The sequence below is a fragment of the Triticum aestivum genome, chromosome 7D (assembly GCF_018294505.1).
Source record: "Triticum aestivum cultivar Chinese Spring chromosome 7D, IWGSC CS RefSeq v2.1, whole genome shotgun sequence".
In the NCBI taxonomy this organism is placed as follows: domain Eukaryota; kingdom Viridiplantae; phylum Streptophyta; class Magnoliopsida; order Poales; family Poaceae; genus Triticum; species Triticum aestivum.
The window spans coordinates 346826280-346841910 of NC_057814.1; positions in this window are offsets into that span (position 1 = coordinate 346826280).

Genomic DNA, 15631 nt, shown 5'->3' on the forward strand with positions numbered 1-15631 from the left:
TCCTCTCTTCGCGAACTGAATTTTCTCAATCACCGTACCCATGAGGGTACGGTGTTCCTCCACAATGGAAGCACTTCGCAACGCTTCCAATAGAGCATCTGGTTCCTCTGGTTGGACAGAGGTCACCGGTGGAATAGGCACACCTCCTTCTTTCGAAGGAGGTTGCTTGCCGGATTCCGGAGCCATAAAGGTCTCCGGGACCGTATTCGGCTGGGGGTCGAACTGAATATGGCCCCCATCGCCAGTATCCACGGGGATTTGCTCCCCATGTGTCCGGCGGCCGAGGCTTTACCCACCGGCGCCACCCTGACGGCCTCCTGAACCTCTCCCTGTTCTGGGAAGGTCCTTCGGGACAGCACCTCGGCGTCGCCCTTTGCCTTGGGAGAGTAAGCGGCGGGAGGTGACTCGCTGGCCATCGCCTTTGAATCCAGCAAACCTCCTGATGAGGATCCCAGGGAGCTATCGTGGGCCGGACTACAAGTGCATGATTTAACATGTTAAGACTATGAAGTAGAGAGGCCGGATATATGGACGCATCCGGGCTTTTTAGTACTCACGATTCAGCCAGGGGCTTGTCTCGGGGGTGCGGTTCTGGGCTACTGTCGACGTCCCACGCGGAGTTATCCACGAGGGAGCCCTTCCCCCTCTTGGACGCCTCTGCCTCCAGATTTGTGGAGGCTGCCCTCTTCTTCCTTCCCCCTCAGGGGGGGAGTTGCTTTCTTCCTCCTCCTCGTCGTCGTCTTCGGTGGCGGAGGAGTGAGTCTTGTTGTCTTCGGACGTCACGTCCGAAGCGCCCTTGCGGCGGAGGCCACCTCTGGCCCCTTTGGCCTTCTTCTCCGGCGCCTGGTAAGGCGCCGGGACCAGCATCTTTGTCAGATGAGGGATGGCTGGTTCCTCGGGCAGCGGAGCCGGACACCGAATCCGCTTCGCCTTCTTTGTCTAGCCCTGAAAAACGAATGGTGAGGCTTAGGTATCTTCCCTGAACAAGTGAGTAAAGGATACACCTTGAAACCCGAAAGACTTACCGCACTGGCGGGATGGGCCAGGTCGTGCCCATGGTCCTCAGTCGTCTCTGGCGGTGTCTCGTTGCCCTTGAAGAGCACCTTCCAGATACTTCATGCGTAGTTTCGAAGAACTGTTGCAAGGTCTGGTGCTCGGCCGGATTGAACTCCCATAAATGGAAAGTCTGGCTCTGGCATGCAAGGATCCGGCAAACTAGCATCACTTGGATCACATTGACGAGCTTGATGTTCTTGTCCACCATGCTCTGGATGCACGTTTGCAGCGCTATCAGCTCGTCCGACGAAGTACAATTCAAGCCCTTCTCTAGCCAGGAGGTGAGCCGCATTGGGGCTCCAGATTTGAATTCGGGAGCCGCGGCCCAGGTGGTGTCACGGGGCTCTGTGATATAGAACCACAGTTTCTGCCACTCTTTGACAGTCTCCACAAAGGTACCTTCGGGCCATGTGACATTGGGCATCTTGCTCACCATGGCACCTCCGCACTCTGCGTGTTGACCCATCCACCACCTTCATCTTCACGTTGAATATCTTAAGCCACAGTCTGAAGTGGGGAGGAATGCGGAGGCCTCACACATGACAATAAATGCCGAGATGTTGAGGAAGGAGTTTGGGGCTAGATCGTGGAAGTCTAGCCCATAGTAGAACATGAGTCCACGGACGAAGGGGTGGAGAGGAAACCCTAACCCGCGGACGAAGTGGGGGATGAACACCACCCTCTCATTGGGCTTCGGGGTTGGGACGATCTGCCCCTTGGCCGAAAGCCGTTGGGCGATTTCTTTCGCCAGGTACCCGGCCTCCCAAAGCTTGGTGATGTCCTTCTCCTTGACGGAGGAGGCCATCCACTTGCCTTGTGCTCCAGATCCAGACACGGTCGAGTGCTTTCTTGAGGCGGAAAAGATGAGGACTTGGGAGCTGGAGCTCGAGAATGGGAGGGCAGAGAGAGAGAAGGCGTGGGAGAAAGAGGGGAATCCTTATCTCCTTATAAAGGCAGTGAATATCAAGCACCTCCCCACTCGCCTTAAAACTCACCTGTTCCCAAGGGCTGTGTAGATCGCACGGTTGGATTACCCATGCCCGTATTGATGAGAATCCCGCAATAAGGGGACACGATCTCTGCTTTGACAAGACGTTCCAATAAAACCGCATCTTGAAATATGGAGCGGCAGGCCGAAAAACGGTTCGAAATAATAACCGGCCAGGGACGTGATGGCATGCTACAAAAAGTTGTCAGCAGATTGGACTCGTGAAATATTATACTCTCTGCGGTTGTGTGTGGTACTTGTTTTGCAGAGCCAGACATGTTCATTGTGCTCGAAGACTACGTTGGAGTATTCGAAGAAGGAACCCGCCTTGCAATGCCGAAGACAATCTGCGCGCCGGACACCTCGTCATTGAAGCCTGGTTTAGGGGCTACTGAGGGAGTCCGGGATTAAGGGGTCCTCGGGCATCCGGACTATAGTACGTCGGCCGGACTGATGGGCTGTGAAGATAGAAGACTGAAGACTCTCTCCCGTGTCCGGATGGGACTCTCCTTGACGTGGAAGGCAAGCTTGGTGCCCGGATGTGAATATTCCTTTCTGTGTAACCGACTTTGTACAACCCTAGTCCCCTCCGGTGTCTATATAAACCGGAGGACTTAGTCCATAGAGGCATCATCATAATCATACATGCTAGACTTCTAGGGTTTTAGCCATTACGATCTCATGGTAGATCAACTCTTGTAATATTCATATTCATCAAGATCAATCAAGTAGGAAGTAGGGTTACCTCCATAGAGAGGGCCCGAACCTGGGTAAACATCGTGTCCCCTGTCTCCTGTTATCATCGACCTTAGACGCACAGTTCGGGACCCCCTACCCGAGATCCGCCGGTTTTGACACCGACAGGCGTCATCCATCCCCATGCCTCCGCTCAGTCCGACCACCAATCACCACCACGCCCCACTCCTCTTCACCTTATCTCCTATTTCTCAAGATATCATTAGTTTTTACACATGGGATTACTCCCGCATGGGTCAATCACAACAAGTGTTTTATAAAAAAATGCATCTTGATGTTCCGTGCAATGCATTGACATCTTGCTAGTACTCCTACAGAAGACTAAGTTGGTGATGATGGTGTGTCTGCCATCCGTCATTTCTAACCATTAGATCTACATCTAACGACTGTGAGGTAAGTTGTTGGCTTTTCTCACCAACATCCCACTTCTCTACCAATTTGCAGAAAAACCCATAATTAGTATCTTAAAACCAACCACATCCCTCCCTCACCTCATCAAAATAGCCCAAGGAATATATTCTAATTGAAACATAATATATCTCTTGTGATATATGTATATCAAAATTAGAGTGTTTCGTATCAAGTTTGTGAATCAGTATTCTAATTATGATCCGTTGCAACACACGTGAACATTGCTAGTATTTCCAACCATGCAAAAAAATGCTAGTATTTCCATAGTTTCGAGTTTTCCATCAAGATATTAGTCACTCATGGTTGATATTTACTATCAATCACGTAGACATATGCACTATGTAACTAGCCTTGCTTATTGGCTTCCAAAGCTTAACTTTCACTCCTACTTACAATATGTAGAGTATTTAACAAAAAACTACCACTTTCAACAAGCCCTAGGAAGAAACTATTGTACAAAAAATAGCAAAAACATACCCAAAATTTCTTAACCCGCACAAAAAATTACTACCTAGTGCCGATTAGGCTCGTTTAGATCCGTTTATGACAGGGTTGGCCCACACGTCCGTGCTGACGAGGCAGCTTAAACCAACACATTTTGTTTGACCGTTGACACGAGGGACCCACATCCGACCTTCTATCCTATTATTCCCCCTCAAATCATTATTTTTCCTGAACATTACTTCAAACAGTACTGATGCGTGTTCGCCGGTGGCATCGGTGATGAGCGATTTGGCCGCTGCTCCGCCGGACGGGCCGGACGCCGCACTGGCCTCCGCACGGGTTGGCAGACTGGCCCGAGCGTGACTCATGAGAGATCAAGCCGCCGCGCTGGCCTTCGCTCGAGCCAGATGGCTGGCCTTAGCGTGGCGCGCGCGAGCAAGTTGCCGCGCCGCCGTGCCAATCTAGCTAGCAAACCTTGCAGACAAGCAGCTGGACGGAGCTATCTTGGCTAGCTAGCAGCCGCGAGCGCCGGACAGAGCTGGCATCCGGGCTGCCAAAAGATGGGCTCCGCACCGCCGGTGGTTTTGACCTTGCCTTGTACCAGCGGCGGTAGCTGCATCCCATGGCTGAGGATGACTAGGTGGACAGGCCAGAGGTAGGAGGTCACTCGGGGATTTTTGTGCAGACTGACATGTAGGTCCCACAAGTCATAATGCCAAACTTGCCGGTCGAATAGAAGGCGTTGACTTAAGGGGCGAGATTGGTTGAAACATGCCTATAACGGCACTTTTAGAGTAGTCGTTTCTTGGTAGTGCTGGTTGGTAAGGGCATGTACAATGGTTGACAAGGTAGTCTTATCTTAAGTCTGCCACGTATGCAAGTGGTAGTAGTTTCTTGGCATTATTAGTGGTTTCTTGTAAGGAACAATGTACTACTAGCGACAAAAGGCGATTCTAGGTTGCGTTGTACTCCAACGAGTACCACTAGTGGTCGCGGGAGTGTATACCTCGTTTTGTGGGTTCAATCCCGGCCGAACGCACAGCGGCCTTTTTTCTTAAATAGTAACTTCGCTGCGAGCCAATATTGTACACGGGTAGTTTCAGTTTTGAAGTCGAACGGACGTGTCGCACCACAATCTGGGTGCACTGGATAGCCCAGCCACGTGAACAGGTTTTCCTTCCCATCATCTCGTGGCTCGCGTGCTCACCCTAGCCACACTTCGCTTGCAGCTTCGTCATCAGCTAGTAGCATATTTAAACTAACGCCTCCCAATTAAGCCCGAGGAGCCGGAAAAGCCTGGCGCGGCATTGGGAACTGTGCGTGAGAGGAGCGGCTTAGTAGTCCAGCTACGTGCTTGAATAGAGCACGGAGAGTACCCACTATGCAGGTGTACTTTCTCTGCATTGATAGTACAATGATGGTTCTAGAGAACAGTAGTACCCTCCACTTGCAATTGTAGCTCCTTGGCCTTGAGATTCAAGAGTTCAAAACTGGTGCACTATAGAAGTATAGTACATCGCACTACTAGTTGAGAAAGTAGTACTACTACTGCTACAATACGAGTACGTAGTAAATAATAGCCTCACCCTTCGCTAAGGAACGACCGAGGAGCTACAGTTGGAAGGGACGAGGCCCTGCGGTTACTATGCTCTTATCTCCTCCTCGCCAGTTCCCCTCCCCCCGAAGAGAAGGCAGTTCGTCGCTGCTCCCATGGATTCGTCAGGCGGTTCTCCTCCTCGTCGGGGCTGGGAGACCTTGGACGATGATCCTCTGGGAGAAATCACACGCCGCTCTGACATCCTCACCGCCGCAAGACTCGGTGCTTCCTGCACCAACTTTTTCAAGACGGTGCTTAAACAGGCTTGGGAAAAGGCCATGCTTGTTGGTCTTCCATGCGTCCTGGAGGAGAAGGTTCTTCTATGGGACAATCCTTCGAACAGTCCACCGCTCCCTGGCCATGGTTGCACGTTGACTCCGCTAGAGTTGCCGACGTTGAGAGGTAGTCGGATTTTGTCCGATGAGTAGGTGAGTCATGCAGTTTGATCATGTAGTACTTAGTTATTCCATTTCCATCCCGTAATTTCTCCGCTGCCCACCATCTTATATATAGGTCTGGGTCGGTGCCAACGAAGATTGGCATGCATACCTCCGGCCGGATACCACCATCATTTTGCACAACATCCACAGCAGTGCGGCCGTTCCCGTAGACCCCTTCTCAGCCATTGGGATCGGCCTTCCGGACTGGCTGGGCTTGAATACGTATGATGATGCCTACATGAGATTGAAGAAGATAGCAATTGCGGACCCGCCGACAAAGCGACGCGGCTACGATGATTACTATCTCATTGCGGTGTTTGACATAAGGATTGCCATCAATGCAAGAGGCAGTAACGGCAGAGGCTGGCGCATGTTGGTCGCGGCAGATTTGTATCCCTACACGTTCGAAGACGCCGTGCGCCATCTAGGCCGCATCTTCGCGGTGACAAGCCAGGGGACTTGTTTCATCTGGTTGCCATCCTACAGTATGGGAGATTACAAACGGAATGCACAAACCATCATTTGCATCCCTAATGGTACTCCACCATTTTGCAGGGACCAGTCATCCCCCGATCAAAATAAGATCGCCGATCCTGGATATGCATTTGCATCCGCGATTTGGTCTAACCTGGAACCTTGTAGCTGACTTTGGCATATTGGGATCAACTATCTTAGCAGTCGTTACCCATGGTACCACTGATGTGCAACATGGTCACACAATCTACCACGATCGGACCGTCACCATCTACCTAGGTATTCCATTTAGTATTATATTTTTAACCCTCTCGCCTTCTCTTTCGTTGTTGTACTAGTTACTAGTAGGAGCACTTTTTACCTTGGAGGACACGTATAGCTAGCTAGGCCCTTGAAGACTTGAACCCACTAGCTGCCACCATTTTTGTTTTTCCATGTCTTACTATCTCATCCATGTAGCCAAGAGTGGCTATATATAATAAGCCGGTTATTTTCTTCCTCTATACCGGAGTAGTACTATTTGTTGCACGGTATTACTGACCGCCATATTTGAGCACAATATTATTATGCATGGACCTTGATTGTGTACGTCACCATGTGTCCAGATCTGAGATGCCGCGTGTACCAGATGAACGGCGTCGAGTTCGACCCCCGTGATGCTACGTGGGTGCCAAGGAACACTCTTGGAGAGTACTCACTTTTCATTGGGGACAGCTACGCCATTGTGAAACGGATGCCACCTTCCGTGCACGACACCGAAGGCCTGCCGTTCATGAAGCATGGTTGTGTCTTTAGGGCGCACCGCCGGATGAACGACATGCTGGGACACGCTATCCCTGATTTATGCCGCTTCAGCTTGGATGAGTCTCCATCGTGTGGAACCAGACTAGAAAGCTGTGACAATGATTCCCATTGCCCACCGCTATGGATCGTGCCATCCATGAAGAACACCTGGGACTGGAACCTGGAGGAGGACATGTAGCCCATCTATAACGTGTAAGTGGGGTATGGTAAATTGTGAACGGTAGCGATGTGAATATATGTAGACTAGTCGTGCACAAATTTATCTAATGAATGTGTGGTGTACTGGCATTTGTCCTTTAGAATTTATTACTAGTAAATGTGTTATGTGTACGTGCAACTTGTGTGGTTGTTGCACGGGATCCAACACGCTCATTGAGAAAAAAAGGTGGCACAGCTTTGGATATAGGTGACGTGGCGGCATCATACAGTAGCATCATTCGCTATAGTTGTAATACTCCTACTAGGACGATAACTCCTATAAAACCTTGCGCTTGGCTCTTTGCCTCTTTGGGAGGTTCAAAAGTTCATACTCGTGTGAACCTTGCACTTGGATCTTCGCCTCTTCGGAAGGTCCAACAATGACGATACTACAGTACAATATGCTTCTCGCAATCTGACACCGATTGAACTGCTGCACGTCCACCGCGAGGGCGAGGGCGAGCGAGAGGGAGAGGGAGAGGGCGCTGTAGTCAAAACGCTCTCCTCGTCCTACGAGCCACCGCACGCGTGGGCGAGGAAGAGGCGTAGTAAGCAAGCTTCTCCTCCTTCGGCGAGTTGACGGGACACATCAAAGCAGTACAAGTACTAGTCCTTTCCGGTTAAATATGGCTTAATTTCTAAGAAGAAAATACACTGGCGGTCAACGTATGTAACAATATGCTCTTTACGGTCACTATATATAGTTTTGCAGTGATTATACAATCACTAGCTCATCGTAGAGCACCGTATTGCACCCTACTGACCGGCCACATAGTCGACGTGGCACTTGGTTGACTGGTTAAATTGTCACCTGGTTTCTGGGTCCCACCTGTCAGTTGGCAGAGCAAAGAAATCAGTTGAACAAAACTTTACTCAGGCGCGAAAGGAGTCCAACCCGTTCGCGCGAACCACCCTGGATGTGTATGTGAGTGCATGCACGTGTACTCCCTCGGTCTTCTAACAAAGAGTGTACATCGACTAAAAAACAAAAAGTGTACATCTACACTTCCAATGCATTTAGCCTTTAATCTAAAATCGATATTGATTGACTAATGCACCAACTTGTGCTATAGCTATAGGCTACATGTCTATCCTTAATTACAACATGCAACAACCTTCATTTAATCTTCTTCTCTCAATGGTCGCATGCACACATAAATCTTCTACTTTTGGGCGGTAATTATGCCATGGTCAATGTGCAAATCTCTAAATGTCCAGTCTTTCACGGACGTAGGGAGTAGGTTGAGCACTTTAACGTGAGCGTGTGTGTTGCGTCGCGTGCTGTGTGCGGCATGGGTGCCTGAGTGTTGCGTGCGTCCATGTGTACATGTGAGTGTTGCATGTTGCATGCATGCATGCATGAGGCTTTTACTCCCTCCCATTGACATGTTCATATTTCAAGCTTCCTCTGTTCCCTCCATATCGTGATACTCCCTCTGTTCCCAAATACGGAGTAAAAGCCTCCCTCTGTTCCCACGGAGTATTTGTCTCTCTAGAGATTTCAACAAGTGACTACATACGGAGCAAAATGAGTGAATCTACACTCTAAAATATGTCTACATACATCCGTATGTTGTATTCCATTTGAATGTCTAACAATATTTAGGAACGGAGGGAGTAGCAAATAAACATTAAGTTCTCTTGTTTTTCCCTCCTTGGTCCTGGTGCACAACCAAAGATGACTCACCTGGATGGAGGGAGTAGATGGTCAAAGTTTGACACAAAATTAATGCATTGGTAAACATAATTTTTTGAGGAAACGGGTGCATTAATTGAGTTTTTTTGCAAACTACAAAAATTATTCCACCACTCATCATCTACCTGGGTTGATGAGATTTTTGAATTGAGCCCTATAAACCGGAAAGGAGGTAGTACCAGTACTCCTACATTATTGGCGCCGGGTGCCTTGGCCAATGTTTCATCTTGTTGGACATGATGCATCGATGCTTACATGGGGTGCTAAGCACATTAAAAACTTTAGCAACTAAAGCTCCCAATGCTTACATGTACAGGTGCTTAACTTGTTGGTGCTAAGCATCCTTTATTTAATGATTTTGTAACTAAAGTTCTTCATGCATTGGTGGGATTATTCCATTTAAGTATTTTGTCTAGATTCTCGTGCACGACACTTATCTCTCCTCTTAGTTACCTTGCCACATCAGACTTTTTGCCTACATGGCAGCCTTAGCACCTGTACAAGGCGGAGCATTGGGAGGGGCTCGAGCGTACAGGCATAGGGATACTGTAGATAGGAAGTCTTCGCGATCCATTATTCCCCATCTCAGTCAGAGAGAACTATTCAACTAGTCTTCACAGTGAAGTGACAATACACGCTGTAGCAGATGGGACACTTGATTAATAAGTTGAACCAGCGTGTTGGTGTTACTAAATCAGCCTTACCCAGTACTGCCATCATGTTTGCCAGTGGAGCATGCCTCCGCAAATATGACTACGCACCACTCTCCTCCATTAACTAACATATGGGCCCTCTTGAGGTAGACCCACATGTCATCGGCGTAACTGTTTACACTCTAAAGGACGGTATATCCTGGTATTAGTACTAGTAGAATTGAGATTTAATGCACTTCCTTCCCCGTCTTTCACTCTTCTTCCTCCTCTCTTCCCCATCGTCGGCCGCACACCATTTCCCACTGCTCACTGCTCGCCCGCCCGCGCCATCTGCCTTGGTAGCTCATGCGTACCATATCCCCCCGCTCACTGCTCGGCCACACACGCCATCTTCTTTGCTCGCCTGCCCGAATCCACTTCCCCGCTGGCTCACAGGCACCGAAAACCCCAGTCACTCAGTGCCCTAAAAAAACCTATGGCAGAACCGACTGACACGCAGAGCCGCGATTGGAATTCCCTCCCCGATGTTCTCTTGGAGCAGATCTGTAATCGTATGGAACTTCTCAACACCGTCCATCTGGCCACATGCTCGGTGTCTTTGTCCGTCTACTCGTCTGCAACCGGCTGGCTCTTTTCAAGACACCCTGCTTGCTGATGCCCGATCCTTGCAGGTGGCCCAGACACCGACTTGACGATCCTACGGAGGTTGTCGTGGTGCCCCTTGACATGCTACCACTACCCGTCCACCTGTCCTTCATGTGCGGCAACTACTGGGCGGGCATGAAGGCCAACTGGATCATCCTCATCCACCAATCCGGTAGTTCGTGGCGTCTCGTGGATATCTACACCCAGCAAGAGATCACCCTTCCATCGTTGGATACCGCCGCCATCGAGCCTCGCAGCCCGCCGGACACTCCTGCCTACTACGCACGAGACGCGTCGAGCTTTTGGCTCGACCTCTGTTTGCTGAAGGTTGTAATCTGCGAAGTTCCCACACCATCACAAGACTACATGGATTACAAGTTCATTGCCGTGTTCAACATGGGATTAGTCTATCTGGAATCCGGTCGCCATACATGGTTATGGCTCATCGTCGATCCTCTTCACCCAACATTTATGTCTGATGCTATAGTGCACGATGGCATCGTTTATGCAGTCGACGCACAGATTGGCTGCCTATACTGGTGGAATCTATCGTCGTGTAATTGTTCTATCTCATCTCATCTTTACCTTAAGAATACGACTGCCTGTTCATTGTTACAAATTTAGAATATATAGTATGTCTATAACCACATCATTGCTATATGTTCGTCTCATTTCCTGGATTTTTATGACCACACATGTTATTGTTAGAGTTGATATGAGAACAATTGGCATCTATGATTGTTAGAATAGATATTATGAGTATAACCTCATGATTGCTATATGTTACTATCATTTCCAGGATTTTTATAACAACGCATGTTATTGCTTAGAGTTGATATGATAACTGTAGTAAGTGCTATGGTAGAATATGAGTAGGCCCTGTCATATCTGTTTTCCTCTCATTGTTACATGATGTTTGAACCATGATATATTGCTAGAATATGAAAGCCATTGGCTTATTTTTTTTAACTTGGGGTATGATTATGACCACGGCATTGCAATTCTCTGTCTATGATATGTGTCACTATTATAATAATCTTAATTCCACACATACTCTGAACATGATTGTTTATTTTTGTCCTTTTGGTCTCCAATTTGAATTGTTGCAGCAGACGCAAATGCGCTGGCCTTCATGATTCCAGGACCTGGAATCATACCAGCCGATGCGTGGTGGTTTATCGCTCGTTCAGCTGACGGCGGTCATTTGATGCTCATTTGCACGTACCAAATTGACCAAACCATTTCATCAAACCACATGCAGTACAATGCCTGGGGCATTCGTGACATTGATGGCTATGGCTGCTTCGTGTTCGAGAAAGATCCCAGCTCCGTTGGGCCAGGCGTATTCAACTGGAGGCGGGTTTACAGCCTCGGCAACCACTCCATGTTCCTCGGGCTCAATTACCCGATCATCCAACCAATCATAGATCATATCACCGGTGATGATTACCTTGCTATGCAACTTCCATTCGCCAGGGGGGACTATGTTTACACATCATACCATTGGTTTCATGAATCACCATATCCAGAGATTCGTCGACATAGCTTGTTGCCAGATAATCTTTAGTGTGTGAAAGGCATCAAGCTTCCATGCGATGGATGGCTTTTGCAAACCCGACATGCGGCGATGTGGTTCATGCCAACAGCAAATATGCACAACTTGATTCGTACTAATATCTAGACTGAGCCATGTGTCCTGCTGCTGTAGCATGACCCTCTTTTGTTGGATATTATATACTATTGTTAGTTTGAAGCACTCCTCTGGTTAGAAGGATAGATACCTTTCTGGGATCAAGTGCATCCTAACTCACCTGCGTAGGATGTACTGATAATGATGATGGAGATGATGTGCAGAAGCCATATATATATATATATATATATATATATATATATATATATATCAATTAGGCTTCAAGTGTGTACTTGTTGGTGAAAGTGTTGTCCAATGGGAATTATATTTTGTATTACTCATGTAGCCTACAAAGTCTGTCGCACAGCCTTGTAACTTCTTACCCCATTTCTAAATTTGCACTAGTCGTCTATACCATATATTGCGCTACTCGTACTACTACCTCCCTCCTGGTTTACTGGTCCCCTTCGTAATTTATGTCAAATTTTTACCATAAATTTCACTAACTAAATGTTAATGCATGTCACAAAAAATTATATCGTTTTATTCGTATTTGAACATACTTTCCAATGGAATGATTTTAGGTGACATGCATTGACATTTTGTTAGTTAAACCTATGGTTAAAATGTGACACTAAATATGACTAGTAAGTGCAGCAGTACTAGTATATGTTGGTCAAATTATTCATCATGTCCACACAACTGCGCGTGAGGTGACACAAGAATCCCGGCGGCGTCTTCGGGTATTGTGGACTTCAGATTTGGAGTACCACTTATCTGTCGAAATCTTTCATCGTTCACTTAAAACAGTCGATTGATCATACATTGAGTACCATATAACTGGAATTAACCAATGCAAGTCCAAGAAGGATTGGCCGGTGCTGCGGGCTGGCGTCAAGTTCGATCCCACGAATCAGGAGCTGATCGAGCACCTTGAGGCCAAAGTGACTGCTGACAGCGCGAGATCTCACCCTCTCATCGATTTGTTCATACCAACCATCGACAGCGAGGACGACATATGCTACACCCATCCTGAGAAACTTCCAGGTAAGACACCAATCGGCCGTCTTCTTGCACAAACATATTCCTTTGTTTATAGCTCTATTTTTCTTTTTAGACGCAAACCTAGTGAAGCAATTACAATTTGACAGTTAATAAAAAGTGAAACAAGTGATTGCAACATGCCAAAGATGTTATGAAAATGCCAACCACGTACACTAAAACCTGTATTCGACAATACTGCAGGTATGACACTAAGTGGCCTAAGCAAGCATTTATTCCAGCGCAATTCCAGGGCATTCAAAAGGGGCACGTGGATGCGTCGCAGGATACAGTCGGAGTGCGGCATGCACGCGATGTGGCACAAGATCGGCAATACCTTGCCGGTGGTGGTCAATGGCCGGCATACGGGCAGCAAAAAGGTTCTGGTGCTGCACACCAACAAGCACTTCGACCAGCAAAGGACCAACTGGGTGATGCACCAGTACCACCTTGGGGACCAGGAGCAAGAGAAGGAGCGGGAGCTGGTCCTTTGCAAGATTTTCTACCACACGAACACTAGGGCCATGAGTAAAAATATTATAAGTTAGTTTGGTATTGGTACTTGTACTACCTTGTCGTCCGCAAGTTGGTATTGTTGTTAATGATCTTTCGGTATGAACTTGGCATTTGCTTCCAACCATCATGCCGAGGGTCGATGTGGATATAAAGCTGAATCATTTGTTTTGAAACAAATTTTCAGGCACCGTATTTTTATTTGATGGGTAGCATAAGCACCTGCCGTTCGAATTTCCAGTTCTCCAAATTTTTCGAAACAAGTGCATGCACTTATTATCACGATGAAAAAACAATATACCTGCTGCATCGCAGTTATTAGTCTGTACTTGCAGAATTCTCTCGTTTGTTGAGCAGGTATATTGTTTTTTCAGGTCGAACAAGTTTCAACTGGGCTATAGACTGCCTAGGCTTGGTTTTGTTTTTAACAGGCCCAGCCGATAACGACAACGGGGCACAAAGATCAAGAAGGTATCTACTGACCTCTGGCCCGCCAGCGTTAGTTATATTTTGTCTTACAACATCCGCATGCAGTTTTTTTACTGAACCAAACACACAGCCCAGTTCTATTTTCCTCTTGAAATGCCATGTCCTACATCTGTTTTCTAATCTCTACCTATAGTTTTACTAGTTCATATACATGTATCATTAAGTTGAAAATACATAAAGTTCCCTTTTCATATTTACATCCTCATTTTTGTTGTTTTTTTCCCTCCCAACGCTAATTTCTTTAGCACTAGTTTTCCCTTAAACCAACTCAATTGTCCCACGTCTTATTTGCTTACAAAAACAAAACGATTTTTTTGGCAAATCAATAAGTTCTTAAAAAAATGTTTATCATTTCGGGATTACAACAGTTTGGACTTCGCCGAAATATGCAAAATAAGGTTGAACTTTTTGACCGTGGTCCTAGGCAGAAAATGGGTTGTAATAAATTACTTAAGAATTAGTAAATGGGCTGCAAATTATATATTTTTAGCAAATTGGTTCTATGTTGTCTGCCATAGGTTTGGAGGCTGACTTGTGGGCCTACTAAGTTTATGCGTACACAAGGTTTCCCAAAAAAAGAAACTTAGTCAACAATCCACTCTACCAGCGTCATACCATTAGATGTCAATCTAACGGCAATCGTGCTTCTTCAGTCTCTGATCTTCCTGCTCCAGCTGCCCAAACCAGCACCGGCGGAACCACCTGCTCCCGCCTCCCGTGGCCGGCTGTGCTGCCGGGCAGGCCTCAGGGTCCCACCATACTCGCATCCTTGGCCTGTCTATCCCTCTACTCACCCACAACTCCTGTTATTTTCCGGCGACGGCAGCCGAACCAGTCAACCCTCATACTCCCCATCGCGTGGGCAGCCACTGCCCTGTCTTCCCCGGCTCCGTGTTGTTCCCTTCGTAGGCCTCGCCGTCGTCCACCGCCCTAGTGCTCTCGGCGCGGCGTGGACAACGTGGTCAACGAACGACATCCATCGGATGTGGACTGTACGTGGAGAGGCTGGCAGCTGGGTCCACGGCCGCACACAAGGAAATGCCTCCTTATTACGCGCAAAATAATGATTCCTCCACCTGACATCTGGGACCCACCGGAAGGGCCTCTGTATTTCATGAAAAAAACGTTCCCCCCGCTGACAGCTCGGACCCACCAGCTATATCTTCGCACGCAAGGAAGTGCCTCCTTATTACGCACACAAAAATGAATACCCCCCTGCGTGGGAGGCTGAATTGTGGGCCTACTAAGTTGACGGGCACGGAGGGCTTTGTCAACTTAGTCAATATGAACGATTCTAGCTCCAGTGACAGTACGATGTTCATCCAATGGCCGTAGTGCTTCTTCAACCTCTGGTTTCTTGCTCCAGCCGCCCAAACCAGCGCCGCTCGTGCCGCGTGCTCCTGCCTCGTGTGGCCGGCTGTGATGCCGCGGAGGCCTCACCGCCGCTACTACTCCCACCGCTGGCCAGGCCATACACCTCTACTCACCCACACCCCATGTTATTCTCCGGCGACCGCAGCCTCACACTGCAGCCGAACTAGTGAACCCTCATACTCCGCTCTGCGCGGGCTTCCACTACCGCGTCTTCCCCGGCTCCGCGTCATCCCCTTCCTAGGCCTCGCCGTCGTCCACCGCCTTGGTGCTCTCGGCGCGGCGTGGTCAACATGGTCAAGGAATGACTTCCATCGGAAGAGTACTGTACGTGGAGAGGCTGACAGCTGGGTCCACGGCCGCAGCAAAGAAGTGCCTCCTTATTACGTGCAAAATAGTATTCCTCAACCTGACAGCAGGGACCC